Consider the following 11,725-nt stretch of genomic DNA (forward strand, 5'->3'; position numbering starts at 1 on the left):
ACTACAACACACATACATACATACATATATATATATATATATATAAATATATAAATATATATATTAGAGATATATTTTTAATTTTTTTATTTATTTATTTATTTTTTTTAAACCTTTTAATTCACGTTTGAAAACCGGCCACTAGGGGTCAGCTGCAGGCTGGAGCGACGTCACGCCTGAATTCGGACCGATGCCGGCCGAGCAATCGGCCAAATTCATTCAGCCTGCGCACGCTCCCTGCCTGTCAATTAGGCAGGCGGGAGCGAGCGCATTGGCTCCCTGGCCGCTGTTGCTGCAGGACTCTGCGGCATGCAAGTATGTTTAGGGGAGATATGTTTAGGGAGATTGGGGTTTTAACACGGGGGTTGGGGTCACAGGATGAGTTATAAGGTGTGCGGGGGCAGACATCTTTCATGGGCTGGCATTCCATATAGATTTTGGTAGGGATCGACCGATTATCGGTATGGCCGATATTATCGGCCGATAATCACGATTTTGGGCATTATTGGTATCGGCAATTATCTTGCCGATAAGCCGATAATGCCCCGCCCCCCGCACCGCCCCCACCGCACCGCGACCGCCACCCCCTCGACCCGCCGCACCGCACCGCCGACCCACCGAACCGCGTCGCACCCCCCACCGTGATGCTGGGCGGTATACCGGTATGGATTTTTTCCCATACCACTATACCGGTCGGGCCCCTCCCCCACCCTCCCAGTCAATAAAAAAATTAAACTTACCCGTAATGGGGGTGGTCCGGGCCATCCATCCATCGTTTCTGTAGCGTCCGAGGGCGTTCCGGGTGGAGGGTGGTCCGGTCCAGGCTGTCCTCCCACGGTCTTCTTCTCCACTCCGGGCAGGCTCCGGCCTAGTACTCTGCATAGACGCTGCTACGCTGTGACGTCAGGTGCGTCGCTGCGCACGGGCGTCACTGCGCAGCGGCGTCTATGCAGCGTACTAGGCCGGAGCCTGCCCGGAGTGGAGAAGATGACCGCCGGAGAAGAAGGACAGCCCGGACCGGACCACCCTCCACCCGGAACGCCCCCGGACACTACATGAACGATGGATGGATGGCTCGGACCACCCGGACAGGTAGGGGAGAGAAGCGGGTGGCGGCGGCCTATGGCCCCGCAAAAGCCACTGCAGATCATTGATTTAAAGCGCCCGCTTTAAATCAATGATCTGCAGCGGTGTCGCAAGGGGTTAAATAGCCGATAATTTATACCGGAATATCGGTATAAGTTATCGGCTATCGGCCATAACCTGCACCGATTATTGGTATCGGTATCGGCCCTAAAAAACAGATATCGGTCGATCCCTAGATTTTGGTCCCCTTTTGAAGCCAAAACTAACATAGGAGCCCTGTGGAAACTGCAGCAGTAAGGGCAGCATAATGTGGAGAAGAACAGGGGCTGATAACTACCTTGTGGGTGGCATGGTGGCTCAGTGGTTTGTAGTGTTGCCTTGCAGTGCGGAAATCTTGGAATCAAATACAACCAAGGACGACATCTTTAAAGGAGTCTCTATGTTTTCCCAATGTTTGCATTGGTTTAATCCCACATTCCAAAACATCCCCCATCGGGAACTATGACCAATGTGAATGAACACAATCTATGAACAGCACTGCCGAATAAGTTGGAGCTATATAAGTAAAGGAATCATTATTCTATTGTAAAGATCTATAGTGGCAGGACACTGCTGCCTCTCTGTAATATGGAAAGAGGCTATCTCAGCTCTCTGCTTGCGAGTACTACATGTCACCATTCCATTCCAAGGCAACATAATCTTACTATGAGGCTGTATATGGGGATATATGGGGATTGAAGCAGCACTGAAAAAAAAAAAAAAATAAATAAAAAAAAAATTATATATATATATATATATATATATATATATAATAATGATGATAATATTAATATAAAATTTACTAGTCACTGTCCAACCATGCTGCCTTAAAGAAATACAGTTGTAGTAGCACAGACTCCTTAGGAGTAAAGTAGGAAAGGCTATATTCGGAGGAGAAAGTGTGGTAGCCCTTGGGGGGTGTATGGTAGTGGTGGTATGGTATAGATATTCAAGGGGTTAATGTTAACCCTAGAGTTTGTGACGCCAGGCTGAGGGCTGGTATGCTGAATCAATGCTCAGGCCTATCGCCGCCCCTCCCAGTAACGATAGGTGCATAAAATAACTGAAGGTCCACAAGGAGATTTGAACTTGAATAACTTTTACTGAAGTGCTTGCAATAACCACAGCACAGTAACAGTCTCATATAAACAGTCCTTTGGTTGCTTAGTGACTGGCAGTAGTTGCGGACCTTGAGCTAAACATAAAGTCTCTGAATTTAGGAAGAGATTTGCAGATCCATCCGGATTTAGGGGAGTTATTAGGTCCGGTGATGCTGCAGAGTGTTTGGGAATTGATACACTCTATAGTTATAATTGTTCAGCCGTTGCCGCAAGGCTCAGGCCTAACTCACTGCGATTACTGCTGTACAGGTCTTGCTTGCTTGACAGCCCACGAGGTAAGAGAGGTGTTGCTAGCTCAGCAACCCGGGAACAAGAGAGAGGGAGAGAAGATGGCCGCCGATCCCTTATATGGGCAGGGGGCGGGGCGAATCTGATTGGTCCAAACGTCTGCCATTCACCATTACATGGTGTGATGGGATTGCTTACGTCACAGGGCCTCCAAAGGTCCTTAAGATAAATACAATAGAGTTCACCTCGCCACATGACCCGCAGGTTCTGCAACACTAATGGAAACAAGTAAGTAACCGTTTATTTACACATATCATTCTATTTACATTAACCTATGAATAAATTAGAGATCTATACACTAGAATAGAGGCGACTAGGGGTAGACTAGCTAACAGGGATCCCTAAGTCCTATGGACTCTGGCTATCGGTACCCATAAATAAACAAGTACCGTATAGAATGCGCTACTGGGATACCACAAAAGTATGAAGCAGGAGGCTTGTAAGGCTGACTGTGATGTAGTGCTGACCCTGTGAGACGGATATGACATCAACAGAAAGTTCTTTATGCAAATAAACACAAATCTGAAAATACAGAGGATGCCCAAGGAGAGGATGCCATAAAAGAGGATCTGTGGTCAGGATAAAATTTTATTGTTACCAACCCCCTCCCCCTTCTTTTACTATCCTAAAATATAGGGATTTTACTATATAGTTGACTAACCCAATATTCAGGTAGGCATAAACTTCATTACAGAATTTAAGTGTTGGGTGCTAGAACAAGGGTGCGAGCCTTATTTATGCCCCCTCTTCCTCACTGTCACACCCTTTAAGTAGAATTCACCCCCCCCCCCCCCAACCTCATTCTCACACCCCACTGAGCCGGATTAATGCCCCCTCAGCCTCATTCACATCCTTAACTGAAATGAAGTTCAAGCCCACCTGACTATTCAGGCAGAGGTGCAGACAGTCAACATAGGCCCCCAGAGGAAGACGGATTGTAGAATTGATTCCATTCATTCCAGTTCACATTCATCCAATGCCTTACTTTAGATACCGGATGGGGGGGGGGTGCACATCTTGCTGCGTTCCCCTGTCTGGCTTGACCAGAAAAAGGAGATCACACATGTGCAGCAGCTCCTGTCACTACACTAGAAGCCTGCAAAACAATGATTCTTACGGTAGGTATAGCTTAAGTCAAGCATACAAGTAGGCCAAAACATTCCTAGTCTTCCTACAATCAATATCCAAGTCTATTCTGCCTAGCGTCCTGCTGCTGTCTACATTCAGCTCAAGAAGCTAAAGAATCAAGGGGTAGCATTAGAGAGGTATTCTAGAACCCAATTGCAACAGTAAACTGGGCATTGCTTGCCCCCAGTCCTGGTCCAATTACATACCGACAAGTTGGAAGAATCCAACTCTTGGATGTACTAAATAAAAAATAAAAAAATATTTAAAAAAATACATGTCACAGCATAGTCCATGCAGAAGTGGAAGAGGGCTCTACATACCATTTGCCATGGTGCACTTCAATGGGATTCTGTCAGTTTGCTAAGTTTAATAGGACATAAGCTAGTCATACACGTCAGCCTAAATCCTCATGGGACATGCTCAAGTCCAGGTACAGAAAGATGACTGAAGTAGGAAGACATTTACTAAAGTCAAGTAGAACAACAAGTACAAGAATAGCACAACCGCAGCTCAAATCTGCACAAAGCTAAGGTCTGCCTGTAAGATTATCCTTAAGGGACAATGACTAGTTACCTAATACCGCTTCGCTGGTTCAACATTGTATTCTAATGAACTGTACAAAATTGCAGCCCCATTTCCAAGTATTTGCATTGTACTGATCTACCTCAGGAGTAAAGTAAAGTTTACAGATGTTTTCTGAAACCTTGGCTTAAAAAAAAAATAAAAAAAATGGAATCAGGACACCTGAGGCAAGTTTTTTTTTCCCCCATTTGAATTTATGAGAGAAACAAACTGCTATTAAAATGCAATGTGGGTTTTACATTGGTGTTTTCATTTTATTTATTTATTTAAGATTTAAATAAATAAATAAATTAAATAAATAAATAAAAGGTGGACACTGGAACAGGAAAAATTTCCCTAAGGAGAAAAATTATACAGTTTCCACACAAAGAAAACTAGCCAGGAAAAAAAAAAAAAAATTAAAACACAATGCAGGAAAACACAAATGGCAGTTTTTCAGACAAAAAAATAACTATTGGAAACCTAGCCCGAGGAAAAAACTGGAATACATCTAGCCCATTCTTATGTTAAAGGAGTCTGGCCAAAATTTTATTTATCCTATATGCTCAGGTTGCCGCCAATAAAATAATAAACTTTAACACACCTTCTGCCACTCCCACCGATATTGGTTTCCCATCCCCAGTCTTCTTCCTGGTTATGGGGCCAGACACGTAACACTATTAGCTATTTGCCAGGCATAGCCATGTCCCGCCTTGGCCGGTGATCGGCTAAGAGGCGGTATCATGTAACGGGCTCCAGCACCATGAAGAAGGCCGGCCCCAAGCTCAATACATCCAACTGCCGCTCAACCTTTTACCGACCAAGGTAGGACATTGCTGTGGCCGACGATTAGCTGAGCACAGTTACGTGTCAGGCCCCATAACCAGAAGAAAGACTGTGGCCAGAGGACGGGAGACTGATATCGGCGGCACCGGGAATGGCCCAGAAGGTAAAAAAAAAAAGTTTTAATTTTAATGGCTGCAGCCCGAGCATATAGGATTAATAAAAACTTTGGCTGGAATACCCCTTTAAGGTTTATGAGGGAGGAGGAATCCATCTTCCAAGTGTTATGACATATTCTATCATCATCTCCAATGTTATCAAAATAAGAATATTTCCTTTTGAAGATTGTGTGACTAAAATGATATAGTAATTCACAAATCAAAAGACAAGTACAAGGGTCACACACATTAGCACTTTCATGTGCTTGTATAGTTGCTTCAGCTTATCACCAAGATTAATCCTCCTTAACAGATCTGGAATGCAAGTTCTAATAGCGCTGTTTACCCCGGAATATAAAGGAATCCAATGATCTTTGTATTTTTTTGTGTGAAGAGCATGCCTTTCATTCATAATACACCCTACATTCTGAACAAGATCGGATCGTACAGAATAATATTGAGGTTGCCAGGTTCAGGCATACTTGTGGATAATGGAGCATATACTGGAGTCAACAAATAGGTTGTATCTGAAATGTTTCTAGCAGAACGATGCCCATCTAGTTACAAGAATGTCTTGTTCTGTCAAACTGAGTGGATGATGTCTAACGCCTACAAAACTGTGGACCTCCAGATGTTGCAAAACTACAACTCCCAACATGCCCGGACAGCCAACGGCTGTCCGGGCATGTTGAGAGTTGTAGTTTTGAAACATCTGGAGGTCTACAATCTGAAGACCTCTGGTTTGTACTATAGTGGTCCAGAAGTACTCCATTCAGGGCACAGGCTGTGTTATAAATAAGTGCACAGGTCGATCTGCATAGGATTGCAAGCATGTACAAATGAAGGTGAGCATCAGGTTTCTTTACATAAAAAAAAAAAAAAATTATAATAATTATACACACACACACATATGTATGTGTATATATATATATATATATATATATATATATATATATATATATATATATATATATATATATATATATATACACACACACACACATATATTTATATTAGAGATGAGCGAACTTACAGTAAATTCGATTTGTCACGAACTTCTCGGCTCGGTAGTTGATGACTTTTCCTGAATAATTGTGTTCAGCTTTCAAGGGCTCCGGTGGGCTGGAAAAGGTGGATACAGTCCTAGGAAAGAGTCTCCTAGGACTGTATCCACCTTTTCCAGCCCACCGGAGCACCTGAAAGCTGAACTAATTTATGCAGGAAAAGTCATCAACTGCCGAGCCGAGAAGTTCGTGACGAATCGAATTTACTGTAAGTTCGCTCATCTCATATATATTTGAAAAATTACAAAAGTTTTTTTTTTTTTTAATAAATAAACTAGATACTCTCTCAATTCTCACACTTTGCTACACGATGTCAATGACTTATCTGCCAGTGACTATAACAAACAGCCAGTGCCAGAATGCTAAAAAAAAAAAATAAATAAATAAAAAAAAAAATAAGTGTAATGGACCTAAAATTCCAGATAAAAATTCTGATCAGAAACTACATTTTTATTTTATTTTATTTCATTTAATTTTTATAAAAGAAAAGTCTAGTATGAACGGTATATCGATAGAAAAAAATTCTGATTAATATTGCTGGCTGTGATATAGAATAGTAGAGTGTAAATGCTGCCAAGCTCATTTTCCCCTCGCAGTCAGCACAGTGCCAATTCTGCCTTGAGCAATGTGAGACAAAATGGTTGCCATGGATACACTGCCTAGCAGCGACAGCCTTTACGAGTTATTCATTCGGCCATATTATAGCATTGCGTGAAGGCTGTATATTAAATCACCATCATCAACAGGATTAGATACTAATCATGAGAAAGTAGGAAAACTGCCCCCTCTTCCACTCAAAAAAAAAAATAAAAAATAAAAAAAAAAGGCCCTCCAAAGATGGGGCTAGTAAGGAGTTTGGGGGGAGATTTAGCAAAACCTGTTTAGAGAAAAAGTTGCTGAGTTGCCCATAGCAACCATTCAGATAGCTTCATTCGTTTTTGAAAAGGCCTCTGAAAAATGAAAGAAGCGAGCTGATTGGTTGCTATGGGCAACTGGTCAATTTTTCCTCTGCACAGGTCTTGATAAATCTCCCCCCTTCTCGCTAAACTTACAGATACCCGGTTCAACAATCTGTCCGAGACAAAAACCATCTGATTTCCCCATAGCAACCAATGACAGCTCAGATTTCCTATCTCAATGAGCTCTGGTAAAATGAAAGCTGAACTGCGATTGGTTGCTATGGGGAATCAGACCGATATATCGAACTGTATGGGAGAAAAACTGGAATAATCTTGCCCTTAGCGACCAATCCAAGTTTAGCTTTCATTTTACCAGAGCAACTTGAGAAATGAAAGCTGAGCTGTGATTGGTTGATATGGACAAAACAAACTGTTTTCTTTTCTCTCATGCCACAATGGCGCCTAATATTATAGCGTCCGGTAGAACATCCCTAGCAACTAGGTCTTAAAATCCTGGCCAAAGTACCATCCATAGATAGATAGAATATGGGAAAACAAATCCTAAGGATAGTGCTTTGGCCAGGATTTTAGGACCTGACACACCAGTGGCTAGGAATAAAGCCTGACCACCCTATATAGTAGGCATTATTGTAATGGTTGTGGTACGGCTCCTTGTAAACACATAGGCCCAGATTTAGCAGACTGTGTGAGAGAAAAACTGAAGTGACATTGCCCATAGCAACCAATCCCAGCTCAGCTTTCATTTTACCAGCAACCTAAAAAATGAAAGCTGAGCTGTGATTGGTCGATATGGACAAATCTGACATTTTTTCCACTCATTGGGGTTGATTTATCAAAACGTGCAGAGGAAAATTTATGCCCATAGCAACCAGATAGCTTCTTAAATTTTTCAGAGACCTTGTTAAAAAGAGGCAATCTGAATGGTTGCTATGGGCAACTGGGCAACTTTTCCTCTGGACAGGTCTTGATAAATCTCCCCAATACAGTCAGATAAATCTTGGCGTAAGTGTTTACAAGGACCCATACCACAACCATGTCAATAACACCTAATATATAGGGTTGTCGGGCAGAGAATTCCTAGCAACCAGCCCGTCTCGGGTCTGTCTGGTCCTAAAATCCTGCCCAAAGTACTATCCATTTATAGGATATGGGGAAACAAATCACGTTTCTTGTTATTTTGTACTTCCAGAGATTATCAAAAATTTTTCGCAAGAGTTAATCTTAGGTGGAAAAGAAGAATCAAAATGATTCACAAGACTGACTACCATCAGCGCAGCATTATCTACCCGAGATGCACAAGTGGGCACGACCGCTGTCACCTACGCTCCACCCATTTTGGTCGCACATTCCCATTCTGATGAATGAGTGTGGCAACCTTATCAACACGTGAGCAGCGCAAAATCTATCCAGCCGTCGCCATTCCGAGAAAAAAAATAATTTGCCTGCACATATTCACATTCACAATTTTCTTCATGTTACATCAACCGAAGCCGAAGGCTGTCCGGGCATGCTGGGAGTTGTAGTTTTGCAACAGCTGGAGGCGCCTTGGTTGGGAAATACTGGGTTGATGTATGAACATGAGGAAAATTGTCTGCACATATATACTCTGCATGTTAGGTTAATGCAGTGTTGGCCTCCAGCTGTTGCAAAACTACAACTCCCAGCATGCCCGGACAGCCAAAGGCTGTCCGGGCATGCTGGGAGTTGTAGTTTTGCAACAGCTGGAGGCGCCTTGGTTGGGAAATACTGGGTTGATGTATGAACATGAGGAAAATTGTCTGCACATATATACTCTGCATGTTAGGTTAATGCAGTGTTTGCCTCCAGCTGTTGCAAAACTACAACTCCCAGCATGCCCGGACAGCCAAAGGCTGTCCGGGCATGCTGGGAGTTGTAGTTTTGCAACAGCTGGAGGTGCCCTGGTAGGGAAATACTGGGTTCAAGTATGAACATGAAGTCATATACAATGCCAAGAGTGGCAGATATCATCCATAGATGGTGGCATTTAAATCACTCAGTGCCTTATGTATTGTCTCACATCTTCAAGGCTATGGTGCCATCTTGCATGGCAATGTCAGCTTTTCACAAGATTACTTAAGTAGCATTCAGTTCAATGCCACAGCCGCCAATCACTTACAGTGGGGTGTGAGCCAGATGCAGGGTACCAAGGAGAGCTACTCGTGGAAGCAAGGGTTGCTGAAATCAGCTCTCCACGCCCCACACCTCTGCGCATGCGTGAGTCAAAGACAAAGGAATTGGTAATTACTGTAAAGTCTCATTCATTTGCACTGCAGTATTCTTCATGTAACAAGACTCTGGCATGGATGGATCATCTGATCAATCTTCATACCTGTCAGTCTGTGTATATCCCATTATTTCTGGAGATGCCTTTCTAATCTATATGCACAGGATTGATTATATATATATATATATATATATATATATATATATATATATATATATATATATATATTGACACATATGTGCCTTGATCCATGTTTTCACGTGTCTGACCAGTACTACACGACAAGACAATAGTGGGCTTCGCAATGGCTGCAGCAGATCCTCTCTGGACAGATGTCATCCAGCTGTTGCATATGCATCTAGCCAAGCCTCCCACTAAACAGGAATTCATCAAGGATCACAGTCCTTCTGGTTTCGCTACGAAATGCACTAAGCACATCAGCCATTAATTGTGCCATATTTATTTCTTTTTTGGTGGGGGGGGGGGAATGACAAAATTCTAACCGTGGTGCCAGGGCACTGTTAACCCCCCCGTGTGCTGTCAAGCAATCGGCAGCGCAGAAACGCCCAGTATCAGAGAAGCCACATAATCCAAGTATACAAGAAGCTCAAGACAAAGGACACACGAAAAGAACAGTATTTAGGTCATTCATCCCCGAAATGGAGGCATTCCAGATTAATGTGTGTAGATCCCCCCCCCCCTCCACCAGTGTGCCCAGCTTATTGTACTGGGATCAGCGCAGTCACCCCCCCTTATGCCATCCAGAACTGTATCCATCCATTATATACAGCACGTGTGTAGGTTGCCTAGCCCTGCACTGCGATCTCCCTGTTCTAATACAAGGCTTGTCTTCTATCTATTATTAATAAATATAGGTACGGGGAGGTAAGTGGTTAATGACCCCCTCCACTATCCAGGCTGCACAGTGCCAGCTCCATAGAGATGAGCTGCATTTCTAGACATACAATGGAAGCATAGTCTGCAGCTTACCTTGTAGTATAGCCTGTGCCTGTCCTGGGTGTAAGTGTGCCCTGGTGTCACAGAGGGTCCTGCCCTGGGTGCCTGTGTCTCCCTTGCTCGGTGGCTGGCACTGTAATGATTAGCAGGCGTTGTAGCAATGTCTCTGCTGCTGCTGCCTCTGCATTTCTCCCTCTCCCTCCTCCCCTTGTGCTTCTCCTCCCCCGTCTCCCCCTTTCCCTCTCTTCTCCAGCTCCCTCCCTCTCCCCCGTCCATAAGCCACTGTGGGTCTGTTTTTTTTTTTTTTTTTTTAAAATAAATATTAAAGTGTGTGCTGATCATACTTGCTCTCAAATTTAGGAGAGCACCCTACCTACCCTGAGCTGTAGATAGGGATGGCAGGATGCACAGTGTGGAGGGCTTCTTTCCTTCTACAGCACTGGAGTGGATATTGGGGTACCCTTGGATGTGATGCTGCAGATCTATATGACTGTATGTGCTCCTCTTACCTGATGGCTGGGGAACACCTGCTCACAGCTCTGCACAGAACCCACAGGGTGATTACAGGCCAGCTGATCCGCGTCCACTATGGAGATTGCACTACTTGGACCCTACTTTTTAGTGGAATGAATCTTTGCAGAGGGCTGCCGTGCCTTCCAGGACATACCCAGGTCTACAGCTACATGCTCAATGGTTTTTAGCCAACCTGCTTGAAGTAATGGAGTGTTCTGGGTTATATTGCTGCTGGTGTTTTCACACCATTAGTCGCCTAATTGTTAAGAAGTCTATGGAGAAGTAACTTTTTATGTGTGTTTCCTTGGCTTATTTCAATATTTTTAAAAGAATTGAAAATGTTTGGTAAATTTGAGATGTTCGGCACTTTGGCTCCCCCTGCAGGGCATGCTGTGCACCAGAGTCACTGACATCAATGCTGCACGCATGTGTTCAGGTATCTGCAGCCTTCCACAGGTGTTTAGGATTCTTTGGTATTTTCATTAAACTTTGATGAGGCTGGTTTCACATACATCGTTTTTCATGAGAATATATATATATATATATATATAATGTTGTTTTTTTTATTATTATTTTTTTCTTGTCAAAGTCAGGAGTAGATTCATAAGGAATTAGGAACAGCAGGGACATCTACTTCTCCTTCCTGCTGGATCCTTTTCTGCCTTTTGGCTCACAAAATATTTAGCAAAAACTGCAGTGGCGTTCCTTTTTTCTTACATATTATGTGGGGGATTTATCATTTGCTCAGTTTCTTGTGTTGCTAGTATGTTGCTAAAGGTGGTGTTAGATATTTTTCCTGTGTGTCATTTTTCGTTAGTTAGACGCACTTATTTATTTCATGGCCTGTGTGCCGATCGTACAT

The 11,725-nt window shown here is 43.2% G+C and overlaps 1 protein-coding gene across 3 annotated transcripts in view; it reads right to left on the minus strand.

The window, feature by feature from the left end:
• BASP1 (brain abundant membrane attached signal protein 1) overlaps nucleotides 1-11,009 on the minus strand; it is a 67,533-nt gene extending 56,524 nt beyond the window's left edge. The window contains exon 1 of one of the 3 annotated variants that reach the window (XM_056520949.1): nucleotides 10,860-11,009. The gene's annotated coding sequence lies outside the window, so the exon portion shown is untranslated. Of the gene's footprint in view, nucleotides 1-9,285; nucleotides 9,338-10,383; nucleotides 10,520-10,859 lie in introns of those variants that run through there. The other 2 variants (XM_056520948.1, XM_056520950.1) reach the window with 2 other exon arrangements.
• Between the last annotated feature and the right edge of the window lie 716 nt (nucleotides 11,010-11,725).

Source organism: Hyla sarda, chromosome 5 (genome assembly GCF_029499605.1).
Source record: "Hyla sarda isolate aHylSar1 chromosome 5, aHylSar1.hap1, whole genome shotgun sequence".
Classification (NCBI taxonomy): domain Eukaryota; kingdom Metazoa; phylum Chordata; class Amphibia; order Anura; family Hylidae; genus Hyla; species Hyla sarda.